General features: G+C 36.9%; 1 protein-coding gene across 14 annotated transcripts in view; it reads left to right on the top strand.

The window, feature by feature from the left end:
- The window catches only part of IMMP1L (inner mitochondrial membrane peptidase subunit 1), a 90,853-nt gene that overhangs the window by 24,559 nt on the left and 43,453 nt on the right, over positions 1-22,841 (top strand). For 4 of the 14 annotated variants that reach the window (XM_069554660.1, XM_069554662.1, XM_069554655.1 and 1 more), the window contains one exon: positions 8,966-9,225. The exons of the other annotated variants lie outside the window; for them this stretch is intronic. The gene's annotated coding sequence lies outside the window, so the exon portion shown is untranslated. The remainder of the gene's footprint in view (positions 1-8,965; positions 9,226-22,841) is intronic. 14 annotated transcript variants of the gene reach the window in all.

Genomic DNA, 22,841 nt, shown 5'->3' with positions numbered 1-22,841 from the left:
TTGTAAACAACAGTCATTTCATAGAATTTATGTGATTTCTGCATAGATCATTGTGCTGTATAGGCCTGTTCTCCTAAATTGTCCTAGAGTGATAAACTTTTATGTCCTGGGTGCTACTTATGATGTCATTTTTTTGTTTGTTTGTTTTGTTTTACCTTTCTTAAATAATTCTTGTTTTTTTGCTCTCAGTGCATTATACTGATTCTAATATAAAAATCAGCATTTACATATACATTGCTTACGTGAGATCTTAAGTCTGTGTGTGTGTGTCTGTGTGTGTATGTGTCTGTGTGTGTGTCTGTGTCTGTGTGCTCAGTTGTGTCTGATTTTTTGCAGTGCTGTGGACTATAGCCCATGAGGCTCCTCTATCCATGGAATTTGTCAGGCAAGAATACGTGTGTGTGTGTGTGTGTGTGTGTGTGTCTGTGTGCTCAGTTGTGTCTGATTTTTTGCAATTCTGTGGACTATAGCCCATGAGGCTCCTCTATCCATGGAATTTGTCAGGCAAGAATACCGGAGCAGATTGCCATTTCCTACTCCAGGGGATCTTCCCCATCTGGGAATTGAACCCTCCTCTCTTAAGAATTCCTTAAATAGGAAGTCCAGTGAACTCAAATGGCTGTTTTTAATTATGAAATATTTGATAGGATAGGGTTTGAAGTAAAAACAGTGTATTATGTAACACTGCCTGTTGAAAATGGCAGTCATAAAAATTAAACCACCTTTGAAATGATAGTTTTGTAAATGAAAATATAGAAGTAACATAGATTTGGTTTCCTGAAAACTTTGAAGTGCTTCAGGAAAACATTCTTTTAAAAGGGAAATGCATGTTTGACTGCTTCCCCAATGACAAATTATTGAATGTGAATTTAAAGGAAAAATTTGGAGTGGGGGGGTGTATTTGTTTTTAAATAAAAGGAAATACCAGGAAGAAAGCATGTTAGGTGTTAATATTATGATTTCCTACATCAATGAGATTTTTTTTTCCAATTTGAAAATTAAGTCAGCAAATTTTACATGTGCATTTGGGGGAAAAGAAGCAAAGAGCTTCATACAGTTTTTCCCAATGAGAACATCTTTGAGGACTAGCTTTTTCTGGGATACATCTGAGACGTCTATGTGGTAGAAGCAAAATGACATAGCCCCCATAAAAGAAAATTAGCAATTTGTAAAAAAGACCTGTGCCATTTACACATTAGTTTCAGAACCAATTCTGGGAATTTGTTACAGATATACTTATGTATTGATAGTTATAAAATGACATGCATAAAGGTTTTCATTATAGCTTCCTTTGAAGTAGCAACAGATGGAATCATGCCTAATGCCTGTCAGGAGGGTACAGTCCATGGGGTCACAGTGGTTAAATGAACTCTGCCATAGCTGTACAGTGAAATACTCTACAGCTTTAAAAATAGAAAGTATGTTCTCTGTATGAAGATTCAGAACACTGTTACTTCAAAAAAGCAGTGCTCAAACAGTACTCAGTCGCTTAGTCATGTCTAACTCTTTGTGACCCCATGGACGGGTCATGTAGCTCGCCAGGCTCCTTTGTCCATGGTATTTCCCAGGCAAGAATACTGGAGTGGGTTGCCATTTCCTCCTCCAGAGGATGTTCCTGACCCAGGGATCGAACCCATGTCTCTTGCATTGGCAGGCAGATTCTTTACCACTGCACCACCTGGGAAGCAATGTTCACAGTGTGTAGTAAACTATTTTTTGTATAAAGGAAGTGAGGAATGAAATCAGTATTCATAATTGCTTATATTTGCATAAAGAAAATCTGGACGTATACAAATTCTAAGTCTTATATGTTGATGAGTAAGGAAAACAAACTAGTTGGGACTTTTACTGTATATCTTTTAGATTGTTTTTGAATATGTGAATATGTTATTAATTAAAAATAATTTTGTTTTGTTAATCAAATGAGAGAAAAAGGGATGAATCTGTTGTATTTTCCATAAATTAGCCAGTTTTATTCCTTTTTCCCCAGAGTCTGGGATATAGTTGGTTGTTTTGTTGCTAAGTTGTGTCTGACTCTTTTGCAACCCCATGGACTGTGGCCCACTAGGCTCCACTATCTATGGGATTTTCCAGGCAAGAATTGTGGAGTACATTGCCATTTCCTTCTTCAGGGGATCTCCCTGACCCAGGGATCAAACCTGAATCTCTGCATGCCTCTCTTATATTGCAGGTGGATTCTTTACCCTTGGGCCCCAGGGAAGCCTAAGATATAGTTAGCACTAAATAAATATTTATTATATAAATGAAATATAAGCTATATAATCTTTAGGTGATCTCTTTTAGCTGACTTCTTAAGTGTCTTTTCAATACAGGAAAAAAAGTTCTCTAAGTCATGTGTTAATTCCAGTATAGAAGTGAGGGATAGTATTTAAGTGGGAAATAATAAGCCTGGTGTGCTGCAGTTCACGGGGTCGCAGAGTCAGACAACAGTGAATGAATAACTACAGTAACAGCTTAATTTGTTGTCAAATTATCATGAATTTTCATTTAACTTATAGGATATTGATATTAAAGAATTTTAATTTCACTGAAAAGTAAAATGAATGTTTTCAAAAGATTCCTATTAAATTAGGTAATAAGGTTTCATAATAAAAGCTTTTGAAATTTGAGAGCACAGGGGAAATGGCCTACATATTCTTTATACTTGCCTTATCTTCTGCCATACTTTAGTGTCTCACATGAGGGCAGTTTTCAGTCCTGAGACAATTTTAGAAGCACTGTTATAGTAGCAGCAGCACCTGTAGCTACTCCTGACACAGAGGCCAGTTATCTCTGAAAATATGGTATTTTAGTTTGGGAATTGAGGGAAGATAATAGGGTAAATGGCTGTTGCTCCTCCATTTATGAGTTCATGAACTTACCTTATGGTTTGCAGATCTGATCTTTCAGATAAGTAGTATATGAACCTTTTGTTTCTAGATTATTTACATGTCATTGTTGTTGTTTGGTCGCTAAGTTATGTCTGACTCTTGTGACCCCATGGACTATATATAGCCCATCAGGCTCCTCTGTCCGTGGGATTTTCCAGACAAGAATACTGGAGTGAGTTGCCATTTCCTTCTCCAGTGGATCTTCCCAACTTAGAGATAGAACCCATGTCACCTACCAGCAGCATGAAGAATCTCACTGAACCATCTGGGAAGCCTCTCTATATCCATTCCTTGTTACTAAATTTCTTATGATAATGATTTTGACTCCCTTTGTGTATCTGTATTTATGTGTAAAATTGCCTTTTTAAAGAAAGGAGTATATATGGAAAAGTGCACATAAGTGGATGGATGGCTCAATGAATTTTTCAGAAGCCAAATACAATCATGTAACCAGCACCGAGATACTAAAAGGAACAAGATCAGCACTCTAGAAGACACCTTCATGCTCTCTTCTATCCTCCGTTTCCCTCCCTGCACAAGGATAACCACTACCTTGACTTTTCACATCATAGATTAAAATAGTTTTGCTTTTGTATTTTATATATAGAATTATACAGTATAATTTTTTATGTTTAGTTTCCTTTGCTAAATCTTGAGATTCATCTACATTGTTGCATGTAGTTGTAGTCTGTTCAATTTCATTACTGCATTCCTTTGTGACTGTATCACAACTATTTTTTTAATCTATTCTGTTAATGGACATTTGGGTGATTTCCATATAATATTAAGTATGCACTTTCTAATACATATCTCTTGATTGATATATTTGCATGTTTCTTTTGAGCAAATGTCTAGCAGCAAAATTACTGGATCATAACTGTATTTATTTCCAACTTTGATCAAAATCGCCAGTTTTCTGAAATGGTTGTACTAGTTTACATTCATGTGAGAGTTTAAGTTGCTCTGTGTCTGCTCACACCTCATTTTCCCCATCTTCTTCATCCTTCCATTCTGATGGGTATTAAGTACTAAGACTTATGTTGTTTAATTTCTAGTTTCCTGATGATAAATGAAACTGAACACTTTTTCATATGTATATCGACTGTTGGATTAGTCTCTTTTGTGAAGTACCTGTTCACTTCTTTGCCCACTTTTTTGTTGAGCCATCTGTTTTTTTCTTTGATTTTGGGAGAGTTCTTTATATATTCAGAATATGACTCCTTCTTTGTACAGGTATTGCAAATATTTCCCTAACCCTGAGATTTGCCTTTTTAATCTATTAATAGTGCTTTTGATGAACAAGTTTATGACTTTAATCTAGTTTGTCATTTATGTTTGGTGCTTTTTTTGTCTTAAGAAGTGATTGTCTACTCCGAGGATATTCTATGTTTTTCTGTTGTAAAAGATGTTGTAATTTTATCACTTGCATCTATAATTTCAGACTATATTTTTATGTTAGGCAGTTTTGCTTCTCTTTTTAAACTCAGTCTATGTCTCTAGACAGAAAAAGAAAGTGCACTTTTATAAATAAACATGATCATGTACCTCCTACAGAATACTCCCTTAAGAAAGTAGTGTGTAATCTATATGTTTACCTTGCGTGCATGGTCAGTTGCTTCAGACTCTTTGCGACCCTATGGACTATAGCTGGCCAGGTCCTCTGTCCATGGAATTTTCCACGCAAGGATACTGGAGTGGGCTGCCATATCTTCCTCAGGGGATCTTCCTGACCCAGCAATTGATCCCATATCTCCTGCATTTGAACTGATTGTTTACCACTGAGCCACCTAGGAAGCTCCTCACCTGTACCTATAATGTACTTCATTGTCTTTAAGTAAAGTTCACTAGAAAAATCAGCAAAGAATTTCTGAGGTTGGAAAATGTTATGATTTTTAATATTTTTAACAATTCTTTCATAAAAATGTTTATCCATGAAATTTTGTGATGTGTTTACAGATATAATTCTAGTTACCTCATTTGGGTATAATTTACTCTGTTAAAGTTTAGGATATTTAATTGAGAAAAAATAGGTATTAACTTTTGTCACCAAAGCAATATAAATACTATTATATTTGAAAAATTTTTTATAGGCCTCTTTCATTTTGATCTTAAGTAGGTTTTTTTGTGAGCATTCATTTGTATACAAGTTATGAACATTCACAAGGCCTTCAGTGATATTTTTATTATTCAAAAATATTTTAGAATTTGTTCTATGTGCTGTTATTTACATTGCAGCAAAGTGTTTCTATATACCCTGGTATTTTAGTTTTTATCTTGTCAATAATGTTTATTATTAGCTTAATGATTATTGTATTATTTAATTTTACATTTGTATTTCATGAGATATAATTGCTTGCTTGAAAATGTATTTTGTCTCTGATCACAGTGCTGAAATTATTAATAAAGAAAGGTGATTATACTTGACTCTTAGCTAAGCACTTGAATATTTTTCACTTGTCATCTACATTTTTTAGTTTAAAGCAACACATTAAATATAATTTTATCCTGGCTTTTATTTTAATTCATGCATTTAAAAACTGAAATTCAGATAAAAGATATTTTCAAAATAAATTCAACATATTATTTATGAGTGGAGCAACACATTAGCATTGGGTTCACAATAGATCATATCGCTTTTATTCCATCTTACAAGCTTAGCAGCACAAACAGAATAATCAACATATTATTTGGCTGTCATCTGCTGAACAGAAACCAGAGATCACAAGGAGGTTTTCCCTAGCTGTGGTGATGGCCTTTTTGTTCCAAGCCCCCATCTGGGAGGGCCATGGTGTGTTATCATATGGAACGCGGGGTTTTCTGTAATCTGCTTAGCTGCACTGCAGTTTGAATCTTCATTCCATGTTTGTGTAATTTATAATTTTAATGAGACCATGGCTCTTGTGGGCTTTGAAATATATTAAAAGCTCTTTTGTGCATATGCTTTTGTTCTTGCTTAATAGGCTCAGTGTATTTAAAACTGATGAATTTTTATTCATGAATTTGGATGTCTGGGGATTAACTTAGACTGAATATCATTGCACTCATATATTGATGACTAGAAAGTTTGTTATTGTTGTTATTTTGGGTTTTTTTTGTGTGTCTATGTCTTTGTGATACTTGTATCCATAAAAGAACTTAAATAATTAAAGGATAGGAAAAAGTGGCATGGCTAAGTCATGAGGAATTTCTTTAGATTTTACCCATCTTATTAATTGATACATTTCATCTTTAGTCTTGGTGCTTTTAGATATATATTATGAAGGAATAATTATGAAAAAGCAACTTCTAAATTAATACCTTACATACTGTGTTTATATTGAAATAATTCCAATGTGTGACAGAGTTAGACTTTGTATTTTAATTGTATCATATCAGTTTTCTGTGGTCATACTAAATCAGCCATTAACTTTCTTGAATTAAATTAGGTATATGTTTCATATTTCAGCTATTTACAGTTTACCCTGTTTCTGTAAAACTCTTTTTGTTAATGGATTTTTTTTGTCTTTACCTACATTGTTGAAATGATGAGAAGACTAATGAAAAAGCAGTTTTATAGTGGTTTATAAAATTGATCTTTTAAATTTTGCTGAAACTCTGAATACACTAAATGCTTCATATCTCTATTATAGTTATTACTCAAGTATAGTTTTAAAATTTGAATATAAATAAATATAGCACCTTAGGCAAAAATCATGGCCCATTCTAGATCCAGACTGTTGAAGTTTCTGTCTATTTGACTCAATGAGGAGTAACACACATACCTTACCAGTCTTTTAGGAAATTGCCCAAGATGTAGTTTTTCTAAAAAACCTAGGTTTATTGTGCTAAAGCATTTTTGTAACTATAAAACATCATTCATTTTTGGTACATATTGGTTATCAATTTGGCTGGGCCCTTTTTTCCCTTACTACCCTTAAGCTAGAAATATGAGATAGAAGCTAAAATGACAGCATTTTGTTTTTCTTTACTAAGCTTTTCTATCAGATTTGATACTGGAATGTTTGTTTTTCCAAATAATCCTCTGCTTTAGTGATTTTATTAATAGTACAATTTCAGTTAGTTTAGGAATATATTATTGGAAATGGTCTGCTAAAGCAGTGCTGTTCAATAGAAATATAATGCAAGTCATATATATTATTTAACCCATTAAATTCAAAATATTATCTTTTCAACATGTAAATTAATGCAAGATATTTTATTCTTTTTTTGTACTATCTTCACATTCCAGCTATTTTATACTTACATCTCAATTTGGACTAGTCATGTCTCAAGTACTTGATAGCCTTATGTAGCTAGTGGCTACCTTATTGAATACTGTAGCTCTATAGTATTATATATGAAAATCATAACAGAAATGTGTATTTTTTATATTCTTCATTGCTTTTCTGTACTATCCTAATAAAGGTAATCAAAGAGTATTCATGTGCTATAAAATTGAAATCACTTACAGTTTTTTGGTGCTGATGATATTGGTGCATGATTCATAGACAAAATCAGAATTATGCCACCTGAGTACTTATCAGATATTATGTAGATATGCTTACAGGTATTGTGATGATAAGGAAATAATAATGGCCAACATAGTGGATGTGATATGTTCCTCAACACTTGTGGGCAAATCAAATTTATCAAATAAGTCATACTTCAAGTATACCAAGGAGCTTAATTTTATAAGAATTCCATAACAAATCTTGATACTTTTTTTCTCCTTTGAATAAAGTTGAGAACTCCTTCTCACATTCTTAGAATTTTTCTGGATAGGTATTTGTGTGAACAAGTATGAATCTCTCTTTTCATGTATGTTTGCTTAAAGTTAGTATAGCTTTAAATTTCTTGGAAGAAAAAAGCTGAACATAAAAATACTGTTTTTTAAATAGCTCTAGGATTCCATGCATTTTATTAATAAATGCTTTATTTTACTGAGTAAAGGTATACAGTTAAGAGTTCTAAAAGTCTCAATTACAGTTGATTTGTATTGGTTCAAATATTTTAAAGTGTAAAATGATCAAGATAATTTGCATAAAATACTGCTGCTACTGTACCTACTTTATAACAAAGTAGAGACCTTATTATGTGTCCTGGACCTTCTTGTTCATGTATGGTTTAGGAAGAAAATCCTGTTTGTGAAACTTCTGAATAATTCACATTTTCTAAATTTTTAAAGAAATGAGCTAATTTTTATGCGATCTTCATGTAGATATTGCCTGGTGCCTGTTGTATTCTTTTACTCACTTAAATTTTTACTGACTTCTCTTTGTGACTTATGCATTTAAAGTGTTGGCATAAAATGTTAAACTATTCTTTAAACAATACCTCTAGTTTCTTGGAGATGATAAATCCATCCATTGATTTCCTAATTTTATTATGTACACAGTCAATTGTAATCCAAGATTACAGCAAACAAGATGTTAATTTCTAGCCATAATCTATGTACATTTCAATTACAGAGCATGATTGTTATAGAAGCACAGAATAAAAAGGAATAACATTTGTGCTATCCTCACAGGAGCTGTCAATAAAAGATGTAATAGGGGATTTAGGAATCTGGAAATGGCCAACTAATTTATGTGAATCTATTTTATTTGAGCTAGAAAGACCAAGCTCTTTTTCGTCTGCACTGCATATTGCAGAGCACAGGCTGTCTATAGAAAACCAGGCGGCTGCATATGGATAGTCCCTTGATATCATTCACTTGCTGTGTAATCTTATTATGCAAAGTTCTAATCTTCACCTAGAATGAATGCCTCTGGGTCAGAATATAGTCATATCAGGGTTTTTGAGGTCATGTTTTGTGATCCTTAGCTTATTCTTCTAAGTAGGGCTGGGATTTGAAGGGTATTCCCTGGACGCCAGCAGATAGACAACAGAACCTGCTGCCTTTTTGGAAGACAAGACCAACATGAGGTCCCTGGTAGGATTAAACTTGATTTGTAGCTGTAGGATTTTTTAACAGATGTATTATTGGACAGGGAATAGGGGGCCACCAGCACAGCAAAATTGAATCATAACTGGCATTCTCAGGGAGTTTGCTGCCTGCTAAAATAGCAGCTGCATGTGGATTTGACTTCTTTCAGGTGAAGCGACTTCCAGTCATTTGGAAAGGATGGGATGAAAAGGAACCTTGGTGATAATTTTGATGTCTGCAAGATTTAGTACCAGTGTAATGGGATTATCGGTAACACCTTCACTGCAGAAAAAGCCACCTGGCGTTATAACTGGCAGCAACTGAGAACTAATCCTTTCCCATCTCTTGGATGTCATTCATGAAGCTCAAAGAGATTTCTTTCCTGCTAACTGTGATTAATTTTATAAACAACAACAGCAAAAAAATCAGGTGATCAAGGCAAAGAATATGCTTTTTTATTATTTAGAATATGTTGCCTTATAATCTATATGACTCATAAATTATGTAAGACATATATAGACTATGAACTAAATAATGACTTAAAACTTATTAAAATGTTAAGATAGAAAAGTTGATTCATAGTGTCTTTCATGCTTTTTCCAGTTTGGTGATATAATGTATTTGCTATTGGTAAAGACTTATATTTGAGATTAAATATTAATTTACATACATTGGTGTTCTTTTAGATAGAAGGCCATTATTAATAAATCCAACTGAGCATAGGTATAAGGAATGGGAGTAATTTGACATATGTTTTACGTTTTTTTGTGACTGCTTCAATTCCTGCTGAATTAAATGTTTTCAGTGAATGTAATTAAGGAAATGCTGGCCCAATTTGCTGATATAAAAAGGGCTCTTTTGAAAGTATATGATCTTAGGTACAGGTCTTAAAATAGTTAATATTAATACTGAATGACTTTTTTAAAATCAGAAATTCTTAATGTTTTCCTTTAGCAGACGGGGATTTACTTGCTTTAGAATCATGTATTAGTTAATTGACTTTTTTTAAAGCATTTTTTTTCAACCAAAAACTTTATCAAGTACTTTGTTTAGAGGTGTTAATTATTTTCATATTCTTCTCTTACACGGTCCAGAATAAACTGAGAGAAGATGAAGTGAAATTATCCCATCAGTCACCCAAACAGTATGCAACATAACTGCCAAGACTAGAAAAGATAATTAGTGTTGTCAGTGTTGTGATCCTGGAGTACTTACTTTTGAAATATTTATTTACAGCACTTGATTTTTATCTTACTGTAGTTTTTGATTTAGTAGTTTTATATTTGAAAAAATGGATTATAAAACCTTAATTTTAATGTTTTTAAACTTAAAGTCTTAACTAAATGCAGGTGACTAAAATGTTTTGAAATTATAAGAATAACTGAAATATAGTCATCTATTTTACATAAAATATTGATATACTTATAGCCTCTGTTAACATATAGTACACTTTACTTTTTGTTGTATGAGGTCTTTGTCTAAAAAATCAATAATAAATTTTAATAAATTTATATAGTGATCATTGATCAAACCTACCTAGCAAACTTATCATTCTAATAAATTTTAACTGGTTCTAAGCTCTTGTATCCCAAAATGTGTTTCTTCATTTGTTTTCACATTTAAAATGAATGAATGAGAAAGCTTAATAATATTTCTACTGACCTGCATTGTGGTAGTTTATAAAGGACTTTTATAGTCTTCTATTTGTATTTTTACTATTTGAAAAGCAGTTTATGTAAAGTTATATTAGACTGAAAAGACTTGTTCATGAAATAAGTGAACTAAAATCTTTTTCTTATTATCATAATATAATTATTTGTATTTTAAATATGCAGTATTTGACTTATGTGCAATTTCAGATTATTTTGTCAGGTAGTATATTTATCAGGGTAACTTTCTATGGTAGTTAATAGTATTATATAATTATTTCGCAAGCATAGCTTTGCTTTCAAAATAAAATTTATCTAAAAATTTTATTAAACATTTTCAGTTTACTTTTCTGCTTTTTATTCAGCTGTTTATTGAGTGACATTTGAGAGTTAGTGTTTTTTACTTCCCTGCTCCAGACATTATTTTTACTTGATTAGAAATTATCTCCTTTGGAAAGTCCCAAATAACCACATTTAATTAAATTCATTGTAAGCATATAGGATCTTTTCAGTAATATACATTTTTTCAAACAGGTATGGATTATTTGAATTTAATTAATACCTTACTGATTATAAGCAAGTTGACTCATTGTTAAGAGCTACAACTAATAATTTATTGTACAGGTAACTCATAATGATGTCAATGAAAGTTAAGGGAGTTATTTTGGAGATAAGAAAAAGGGATGTAGGATGGGAGAAATCAAGAAAATTTTACTAATTAAGTCAGTTGTTATAAAAGAACAAGATGGGAAATCTTAGGACTTCTTGATTATTTAAGAGATGATGAATGTTTTTCCTTTATTGGTAATGTGTGAGCCTTAGTATTTTCTCCAAAGGACCATGTATGAACTGTAGGCTGGTACATAACAGCTAGCCTGTAATAATGCTAAATGATATTTCTTCCATTTGAATGAATATCCTTCAACTATTCTTTGTACAACTTGTATATTGTTCTGAAATAGATGAATTATATAGCCATTGGGGAATTATTGGTGAATGAATGGTGTGGCCTTGGTATTTAACTGTTTGGAGGCTGGTACTTGATTGTATTAAAAGTGTCAACTACTTAATGCTTTATAAACATAAAATGAGTTTTGATTTTGTGTATGTGTATATATATACAGTAAAGACTGAATTTCAGAAAATATTGGATTTTTCAAATCACTGAAATGTTAGTATTATAAAATTTGATGATGAAAATGTATAGAATTATCCCAAAGGTAGCAATTAGTTTAAAAATAATGAATGGTTAAATTTTGTCAAGTTTCTGAAAATGGTATGTCTCAGTGGTTTCAAGTGAAGCACAGAGTCCTTTACTGGATTTTCTGGGAGCTTATTAAAATTACTAATTCTGTAGCCTTGCTTCCACAGATTCTTATTCATTAGCTCCATGATGAGAGCCTGAAAGTTTGGATTTTTTTTTTTAAGTTTGGGTTTTAAATTAGGTTCTTGAATTATTTTGATGCTGCAGTCATATTTTAAGCAGTTTTCACTGCTTTGAACCTTAAGGTGATGTCACTTATTTCCTCTGAGAATGAATTTAAAAAAATAGATTTAAATATAATCTTCATTGATTACAGGGATAAGTGCTCCTTGATTTGCCGTTCTAGAAAATAAAAAATACCCTCTGCACAAGTCTTACAGTAGATTTAACATTATAGATTTGAACAATTGATTAGCAGCCTTGAAGGTGATTTTGAAATGTCAGGAATCTGAGTTACTTTGATAGAGAGGCTGCTGTGTGAAAATGAATTATTTAGCTATTGAATAGGTTACACCACTCAGCATCTATGTCTTAATGAGTCTTTGTTCTCTCCTTGTCAAAGTAACTTCCATTCAGAGTCTGAAGTGGACATATGTCTTTCAGCTACTTTATTTAGACTCTGATGCTGGGAGGGATTGGGGGCAAGAGGAGAAGGAAATGACAGAGGATGAGATGGCTGGATGGCATCACTGACTCGATGGACCTGAGTCTGGGTGAACTCCCGGAGTTGGTGATGGACCGGGAGGCCTGGCGTGCTGCGATTCATGGGGTTGCAAAGAGTTGGACACGACTGAGCGACTGAACTGAACTGAACTGATATATATACAAACATATGTATACTTATATGCTAAAGGTGTATTTTGCATAGATATCTTTGAACTTTAGAAATCATAGAGCTGTCAGGAATGTCTAAGTCTGCTGTTTTTTCTTATCTAGATGAAGGTAAATGTAGCAAAACTCTTAATGTTGCAGTTTGTCTTCTGCTTCACGTCTACTCTCTTCTCACCTTTTTCTTAATGTGAATCCTTCTTTAAATGCTAATATATTCACTAACTGTTCTGTTTATCAAAAAAAAAGTACATTAATCACTTCTTTGGCTATACTTTAAAATGAATGGATTTCTGTAAACTGATATTCTCAATTAACCCTGACACTTTACTTTTTTTTTCTTTTTCTGAAACACAATGCTTTCTCTTTTCAAAGGAATTCAACACCTGAACAATCAGGTGGATGTTTTTTTTTGTGCCTTTGGTATTCTGAAATACCCAAAAAGGCTTCTCTAGTGCTTAGTCGTAAATCAAGATCTTAGACTTGTACCCCTATTCCCTGAAATTTGTAAGGATGGAGAAATGTCTACTTCTTTTTCATCTTCTGGAGTTCATTCTGCTCCGTCTTTTTAGCTAGTTTGAGATATATATTTGCATATGCACTTTATTTCCCAGGGAAGAATATGGGAGTGGGTTGTCATTTCCTTCTCCAGGGAATCTTCCCAACCTAGGGATTGAACCAATGTGTCTTGCGTTGCAGGCAGATTCTTTACTGACTGAGCCACCAGGGAAGCCCTGTTTAACTAGTTTTAACCAGTCCAACCTCTCTCCCATGCCTATTTTATAGTTTCCAATAAATTTCTTTGATTTTTATTGAGAGGCATATAGTGTAGTAGTGCATTTTAGAACCCAACTTCCTCATTTTGAATTCTGGCTCTGCTGTGTATGAGCTATGTGATTTTGAATAGTTTGTTCACTTTTCTGTTCCTCAGATACTTAAGTTCTCATAGAATTATTGTAAGAATTAAATGAATTAATATATGTAGTTAGAACAGTGCATGTTCAGAACAGAATATGTTCTTGGCATGCAAGAACTACTATTTAAGTATTTGTGGCTATTGTTATTAGTTATTTTGGTTGGTATTTGGGGATTTTTATGTGTATTGAAAGAAGCCATTATGACCTACATCTAACATAATGTTTTCTAACTTTATGTTATAGAAGAAGACATTTTTAAGTCTATAAAGTAGACAACTTTGCTTTCTTATGCCAGCGTTATGTGGAGTTTTGCTATATTTTAATCAGAAGTCTCTTAAAGGTTTTCTGAAAGACGTTTCATCGTATCTTTTCCTGTATTATGTGACACAGTCACAATTTAAAATTTTCCTTTTTTTTTTTTCTGGTTTTTCTAGTAATTCTCTGTTAGAGTACATAGGCTCCCCATTAAAGGAATTGGTTCTCTATATTAATAACTCAGTTTTTAATTGAAGTATCAGAGAAGGCAATGGCAACCCACTCCAGTACTGTTGCCTGGAAAATCCCATGGATAGAAGAGCCTGGTAGGCTGCAGTCCATGGGGTCACAAAGAGTCAGACACGACTGAGCGACTTACTTTCACTTTGCACTTTCATGCAACCCACTCCAGTGTTCTTGCCTGGAGGATCCTAGCCTGGTGGGCTGCCATCTATGGGGTTGCACAGAGTCGGACACGACTGAAGCGACTTACCAGCAGTAGCAGCAGCATAGTTAATTTTCCATGTGTTAGTTTCAAGTGTATAGCAAAGTGATTCATTTATACATACATACTTTCTCAGATTCTTTTCCATTATAGGTTATTATAAGATACTGAATATAGTTATCTGTGCTGTACGATAGGTTCTGGTTTACCTGTTTTATATATAGTAGTATGTATATGTCAATCCCAAACTCCTAATTTATCTAACTCAGTTTTTTTTTTTTAATGTAAATATGATAGGGAATCAGTTCAGTTCAGTTCAGTCGCTCAGTTGTGTCCCCATGTCCTCTTTGCGACCCCATGAATCGCAGCACACCAGGCCTCCCTGTCCATCATCAACTCCCGGAGTTCACTCAGATTCACGTCCATTGAGTCAGTGATGCCATCCAGCCATCTCATCCTCTGTCGTCCCCTTTTCCTCCTGCCCCCAATCCTTCCCAGCATCAGAGTCTCTTCCAATGAGTCAACTCTTTGCATGAGGTGGCCAAAGTACTGGAGTTTCAGCTTTAGCATCATTCCTTCCAAAGAACACCCAGGACTGATCTCCTTCAGAATGGACTGGTTGGATCTCCTTGCAGTTCAAGGGACTCTCAAGAGTCTTCTCCAACACCACAGTTCAAAAGCATCAATTCTTTGGTGCTCAGCTTTCTTCACAGTCCAACTCTCACATCCATACATGACTACTGGAAAAACCATAGCCTTGACTAGATGGATGTTTGTTGGCAAAGTAATGTCTCTGCTTTTGAATATGCTATCTAGGTTGGTCATAACTTTCCTTCCAAGGAATAAGCATCTTTTAATTTCATGGCTGCAGTCACCATCTGCAGTGATTTTGGAGCCCCCCCAAAATTAAGTCTGACACTGTTTCCACTGTTTCCCCATCTCTTTGCCATGAAGTGATGGGACCAGATGCCATGATCTTCGTTTTCTGAATGTTGAGCTTTAAGCCAACTTTTTCACTCTCCTCTTTCACTTTCGTCAAGAGGCTTTTTAGTTCCTCTTCACTTTCTGCCATAAGGGTGGTGTCATCTGCATATCTGATGTTCTTGATATTTCTCCCGGCAATCTTGATTCCAGCTTGTGCTTCTTCCAGTCCAGCGTTTCTCATTATGTACTCTGCATATAAGTTAAATAAGCAGGGTGACAATATACTGCCTTGTAAAAAGCAACAAATCCACTCCAGTACTCTTGCCTGGAAAATCCCACAGACGGAGGAGCCTGGAAGGCTGCAGTCCATGGGGTCACTGAGGGTCGGACACAACTGAGCGACTTCACTTTCACTTTTCACTTTCATGCATTGGAGAAGGAAATGGCAACCCACTCCAGTATTCTTGCCTGGAGAATCCCAGGGACAGGGGAGCCTGGTTGGCTGCCGTCTATGGTGTCCCACAGGGTTGGACACAACTGAAGCGACTTAGCAGCAGCAACAGCAGGAGAGTAAAATTCTATATGCCAAAGCTTCCAAACTTTTTTCATAGCACACATGAAATGTAATATTTATACATTTATACAGCACCCACTAATAAATGACTAGCTGAGCAAAGCTGCTCAACGATAAATGTGCCCATTGGCCATCCTGGGAGCTTATAGCAATAGTTCTCAAATTTTGCTTCAGAATCACCTGGAGAACTTGTTAAAACACAAATTGCTGAGCAGTACTCCCAGAATTTCAGATTACATAAATCTTGAGTTTGGTCCAAGAATTTGCAGTTCAAACAAGTTGCTTTGATGCCCCTCCTGCTGACCTGGGGACCATACTTTGATAACTACTAGTTTAGTGTGTTGGTATTTTGATGTGGTAGGTAGAATAATTGAATCCCTCACTCCGAGATATCCATGTCCTAATTGACCTAATTATTGTATGGATGTATCTGATTGTTTATAATTAGATTTAGGTTATACATTTTTGGCAAGAATAGTACAATGATAGGATTGTCAGGAAGCTCCATTATCAGTTTTTACCTTTATGTATGCAGCTAAATTGGATCACATAGTTAAGGTAATATTTACTTGATCTCTCCATATAAAGGTATTCTGTTCCCTTTGTAAATAATAAATTATTTACTTTAATATTTTGTACCCATCCTGTTTACCAACAACCTTTTACCCAGTATTTTTAAAATTGAACTACAGCTGATTTATAATGTTGTGCTTGTTCCTTGTGTATAGCAAGGTGATTCAGTTATCTATCTGTTCTTACTCAGATTCTGTTCCATTATGGTGTATTATATGATACTGAATATAGTTCCCTTTGCTATACAGTAGAGACTTGTTGTTTATCTGTTTTACATAAAGTAGTGTGTATCTTATAGTCCAAAGCTCCTAATTTATCCTTCCCACCTTTTCCCCTTTGGTAACCATTAGTTTGTTTTCTATGTCTGGGAGTCTATTTCTGTTTTGTAAATAAGTTCATCTCTATCATTTTTTTTTAAGATTCCACATATAAGTGATATCATGGTTTTGTCTTTCTCTTCCTGACTTACTTTACTTATAATATATAGGTCCATCTCTGTTGCTGCAAATGGCAATGTTTCATTCTTTTTTATGGCTGAGTAATATTCCATTGTATATATGTACCATATCTTTATCCATTCATCTGTTGATGGACACTTAGGTTGCTTCCATGTCTTGCGTATTGTAAATATTGCTGCTATGAACATTGGGGTGCATATATCTTTTTGAATTAGAGTTTACTCTGTATACATGCCCAGGAGTGGAATTGCAGTCACTCAGTCATGTCTGACTCTTTGCGACCCCATGGACTTCAGCATGCCAGACTTCCCTGTCCTTCACCGTCTCCTGGAGCTTGCTCAAACTCATGTCCATTGAGTTGGTGATGTCATCCACCCATCTCGTCCTCTGTTGTCCCCATTTCCTCCTGCCTTCAATCTTTCCCAACATCAGGGTCTTTTCCAATGAGCTTACTCTTTGCGTCAGGTGTCCAGAGTATTGGAGCTTGAGCCTCAGCATCAGTCCCTCCAGTGAATATTCAGGATTGATTTCCTTTAGTATTGACTGGTTCCATCTTGCAGTCTAAGGGACTCTCAAGAGTTTTCTCCCAACACTACATATGGTGACCAACCATATGGTGACTCTATTTTTAGTTTTTTAAGGAACTTACATACTATTCTCCATAGTGACTGTACCAACTTACATTCCCACCAACAATGTAGAAGGGTCCCATTTTTCTACACCTTCTTCAGCATTTATTATTTGAAGACTTTGTAATGATGGCCATTCTGACTTGTGTAAGGTGATACATCATTGTAGTTTTGATTTAAGTCTTCTGCCTGTTTTTTGATTGGGTCATTTGTTTGTTTTTATATTGAGCTATATGAGCTCATTGTATATATTTTGGAAATTAATCCCTTGTAGGTCACATCATTTGCAAATATTTTCTCCCATTCTGTAGGTTGTCTTTTTTTATGGTTTTCTTTGCTGTGTAGTAACTTCAAGTTTAACTTGTTTATTTTTGCTTTAATTTCCATTATTCTAGGAGACAGATTAAAAAATTATTGCTGTGATTTATATCAGAGTATTCTGCCTATATTTTCTTCTAGGAGTTTTATAGTATCTTGTCTTACATTTAGATCTTTAATCCATTTTATTTTTGTGTATGTTGTTAAAGACCATTCTAATTTCCTCCTTTTAAATGTAGTTGTCCAGTTATTTAAGAGATTGACTTTTCTCTATTGTATATTATTGCCTCCTTTGTTGAAAATTAATTGACTGTAGGTTTGCGGGTTTATTTCTGGACTCTCTATTGATCCATACGTCTGGTTTTGTCCCAGTTCCATGCTGTTTTAATTACTGTATCTTTGTAGTATTGTTGGAAGTCTGGAGGTGTTGTGCCTCCAGCTTTGTTCTTTTTCCTCAGGTTGCTTTGGCAATTCTGGGTCTTGGTGGTTACATATAAATTTTAGGATTATTTGTTCTAGTTCTTTGAAAATGTTATGGGTAATTTGATAGGGACAACATTAAATATATAGATTACTCTGAGTAGTATGGGCATTTTAGTAATACTAATTCTTCTAATCCAAGGATATCATCCAGTTATTTTAATCATCTATTAATGGCCTTTGCCTGAGTTACATTGATGTTAATTTCATTATTCCTGCTGTATTTATTAGCTACTTTTTTTTTTGATAAAGAACTTGAGTTATCCCCAAGACATTTTTTTACTTAAAAAAAAATGTACTGACTAGATTTCATTTTTATTCTACTATATTATTTATTACTGTTACTACTTGTTAAAATAATCTCAAACTTGGCTGGTAGGAGACCCCTCAAAGTGACTCCTATGAAAAAAAAACAAAAAACAAAAAAAGTGACTCCTATGCCTTTGGGGATTCAGTGACCTTTGGTCAAAAGACATAGCCAGCCTAAGAAGAATAGCCAAGGAAAGAGCCAGGAAAATAGATAACCCTTCCTTTCTCTCTCTGACTTCCTGCTGGGGTTCAAAGCTTGACTGAAGTGCCTTGATGTAGTTCATATAGGTCAGTTTTCCAGGTGCAGAGAGCAGTATGGAGAAAGGTAGAGAGCAAATCCAAAGTGGCAAGCAAGATATCTGGCACATGTATGCATGTAAAGAGTTATGGACCCTTTGAAATCACTGTGTTAACCCTGTCTTAATCCTTTTTGCCAGTAGAGCTATTGAACCCTAGCAGTGTGCGTGATTTATTTATATCTTACATGAATTTGGGCTTCCCTGGTGGCTCAGATGGTATAGAGTCTGCCTGCAATGCAGAGGACCCAGGTTTGAACCCTGGTCACAAGATCCCCCAGAGAAGGGAATGGCTACCCACTCCAGTATTCTTGGCCTGGGGAATCTCTTGGACAGAGGAGCCTGGGGGGCTACAGTCCATGGGGTCGCAAAGAGTTGGATGTGACTGAGCTACTAACACTATATGAATGTTACTTTCTACTCTTGAGGTTTCTCTTAAATAAATTTGTGAGCTCTTAATCTCAGTTTCAGTATTTCTCAACAGTACTCCTCTTTTAAAATATAAGACCAACTAGTCTTGATCCTCAGAGTCCTCTATAAACAGTTCTTTTTATTTAAGAGACTAAGATCCAAAATAATTCCAGCTACTTCAGCCTGCATTCTGTTGCTAGTATCTGTAAGGAAGAAATGATGTCTGTTAACTTTTTCTTTCTGATCACTGATCTATTTTATTATTTTATGAGATAGTTTCTTTTCAAACATTGTATTTGAAATTGGGCGTTTACTGAGTAATAATAAAAAAAAGGCTTTATAGCCCCAATTACTTGTGAATGGAAGTTAACTACAGGACTTCTCAGAAGATCAGAACCATTGTATAGTTATAGCATCTTTGTATTTTTTTTAGTATGTTTTTTAGCCAAAAGCAAAATCTATTGCACAATTCAAATTATTTAAATTTTGGTAGATTTCTATTAATTTCCTCTCTAAATTTCATCATATATCTGTATTATCAGTGTCTTCTTGCTGAGTTTCCTTTTGTTTGATAATATATCCCCTCTGTAACATCAGATAAGCTTTTTTTTTAATGTAATATCCATTTCACTACTTTTTAGGGTTTGTCTCATAGATCACACTTTCACAACTAAGCCTTAGGACTTACCCCTTGTTGCTTCGTTGCTAAGTCGTGCCCCTACTTTTTCCCTAATATTATCATTGGAGCTAAGTAGTGTTTACACAGCCTAGTTAACTTTACAAACAATATTCTGTTATTGTTACTTCCTCTTAAATCTTTTTTTAATGAATCGAGCTTTAGTTGTGGTGGTGGTGGTGGTGGTTTTGGTTGCTCAACTGTGTCTAACTCTTGCGACTCCATGGACTGTAGCCTGCCGGCCTCCTCTGTCCATGGAATTTTCCAGACAAGAATACTGGAATGGGTTGCCATTTCCTTCTCTAGGGGATCTTCCCAACCCAGGAATCTAACCGAGGTCTCCTGCACTGCAGTCAGAGAGCGAGCGCTGGACGGGGAGCGGGGTAGAAGATGGGAAAGTCCTGAGGTTCAGAGGGCGGGCAGAGGCGCCTGGCTACCGGGCACCGGGTCCAGAGCAGTGGACGACCGACGGCCAGCCAGGCAGACCAGTGCAGGGCCGACTGCCCCCGGAGCCATGCACCGCCATGCCGTGCAGCCTGCGAGACGCACCAGAGACTCTGCGCTATGCGGTCGCAAACCTGGGACAGTAGTGGCCGGTGCCAGAAGTGAAGGCGCGTTGGGCGCGGGGGGAGGAACCTCGGGCCCCGGAAGCCCTCAGACCCACTCTCGAGTGATGTGGCGGGGAGGTCGGGGGGAAGAGAGACGCCAGAGACAACGCCACGGGGCGCGGGATGGGGTGGGCCACCCTGGTGACCGAGCGGGTGGTGGGCGGGGTGCCCGGCGGGGATGGAGGCGTGGAGGGGGTGGACGGGGCAGGGGCAGGCAAGGAGCCGCATTCCTACCTGACCCTCTTTTCACGCTGCTCCCCACTTTCTTGTTTTCCTTCCCCCCCCCCCCCCCACCTGGAAAGACACTGGAAAGACCGCCTGCCCCGCTCCCCGCACCCCCCGCCAACGTCCCTGTGCAGACAGAAGTCTCCCTCCTTTCCATCCTTTGCCTCGCTTTAGTTATGAAGTATTCTTAAGTATCATTGTTTATTAACTTATATTCTAAAAATCATTAGCTTTTAAAAGTATGTCAGTTATTACTGTAAGCCAGATTCCTAAGATGAAATATTTCATGTTACTTAAAAAATTTAACGAGAGCCGTTTTTAGTATGTTACTGATACTTTTTTCTTTCAGTGAGTATGACATTACTCTGTCTCCTCGTTGACCAAAAGTCTGTGTTCTTCTGATCATCATTTTGAACCTTATAACTGTTAGGTAAAAAAATGAGGAGGACACCAAAAGAGTGTCTACCAGGCTTTTTAATGGCGAAGTGCTCCCGGCTGGGGTTCCCGGACCCAGCGAGGCCGGACTGTGCTGGGGAGGGGTTTATATGCGTTCGTTGGGGGGGATGGTCAGGCTAGATCGCCCAGAAAGGTACGGTTAGTGAACAGGGGTTCGGATAGGTCGCCAGGCCGAGGCGTCGCGGGCTGACAGGTCCTACGTGGCTGCGGTGGGGCGGCTTTAGCTGGCGAAGTGTGCTGTCATTTTTCCCCGGGATCTGGGAGGCTCCTTCCATTAGGGACTTCCCCCGCCGGTGGGAGAGAGGAGGGGCGGCCCATCATGTCCCCGGGGTCCGGCCTTACATTTTGACCCTTTTGATAGGATAAGCGGCGCTGTTATCGCTTCTGACTGCTTCCTGCTGAACTGGGGCATCGTTGAGGTTGCGGGTCGTGGCCGGATCCCGGTGACCTTTAGGGTGCCCCTGGGTCTCTGGATGGGAGTTTGGAGTATGTGGCCACCATCAACATCTGTCCAGTAGCCGTCTGGGTCAGCTCCCTGACCCTCCGGAGGAGGATCTGAAAAATACAAGGGCCTATGGACAGGATGAGGAGCAAGGCTGCTAGGGCCCCCGAGAAGCCGGAGAAGCCATTTTGCCCAAGACGACCTCCACCATCCGCAGAACTCAAAACTGTCTGACTCCGCGTGTTCTCTCAAATCTCGGGCCTTGTTCTGAATTATCCCCAAGGCATTAATGAAAAAAAAAAAAAAACAGTCTTCCCTTAGGAACTGACAGGTTCCCCTTTTTTCAGCCGTTAGCAGGTCTAGGGCCCTCCAATTTTGGGGAGCCACTGCTGCCAGAGAGGTTATCTGGGTTTGTAATGCCATTAGGGAATCCGCCACCTTGTCCAGGTCTTGATTGAGGTCTGCGGACAGCTTATAGTAGAAGTGGGTGGCTGATCCCAATCCTCCCGCCCCCAGTCCCAAGGCCCTGAATAAACCTCCTCCAAGGAGCAGAGGAGCTGCAGCTATGCCCTCCAGCGGCAGCGGGTTGGCTGGATCTGGTCTTCCATTGCCTGTGGTGTCAGAATGGTCAGATAGGGAATAAGGAAGACGGGTGCAGGGCTGAGCCCAGTTGGGTGGAAAACAGTAATAAGGTGGTTTGATTACAGAGAAAGAATATCCCGGGTTTTCCACATATTGGAGGGTTTGGGGATAGGGGTTCTCGTCTCAAGTTGTCACAGGCCACTGTGGTTTATGAGGTGGTGTTGGCTAGAACACAAGAGGCATTGGCTGGGAGGTACAGTATCTCAGAGGTCAAGGGCCCCATTGGCAAGGTTACTTCTGTGGCATCTTGAGTGAGATTTTGGGTCTCTATCCATTTCCAGGGTATCGGTTGGGCAAGGAATGGTCAAGGTCTCAAGGGAAGACAGAGCCAACATGAGAGGTTTGGTGAGGTTTCAGTCAGGGTCTGATAGGTGTCATTGAGGCTGGTGAAAATTTGAGATGAAAAATCCAGGGGTTTGAGCGCCTGATGAACCTGATCTAGGAGTTTGTTGGGCTCATGGTGTAGATAAGAGGCTTCAGTCGCCAACTTTATGAGGTCCTGTTGGACCCCATGTTGGATTTGTTCTCGCCTCCGATCTTGGGCCCCCTTCCCGTCTGTCATTCCGTCTAATACCATTTACCCCCATGGGAGCACAGCTGGGCAGGTAATACATAACAGTCTCGGTGGACATAAGTGAAGGCTGTGATCCCAGTTCCCTAGCGGTC

Source organism: Ovis canadensis, chromosome 15 (genome assembly GCF_042477335.2).
Source record: "Ovis canadensis isolate MfBH-ARS-UI-01 breed Bighorn chromosome 15, ARS-UI_OviCan_v2, whole genome shotgun sequence".
NCBI lineage: Eukaryota > Metazoa > Chordata > Mammalia > Artiodactyla > Bovidae > Ovis > Ovis canadensis.
Note: the sequence above shows the minus strand (reverse complement) of the source record. Positions and strands in the feature narration are given on the sequence as shown.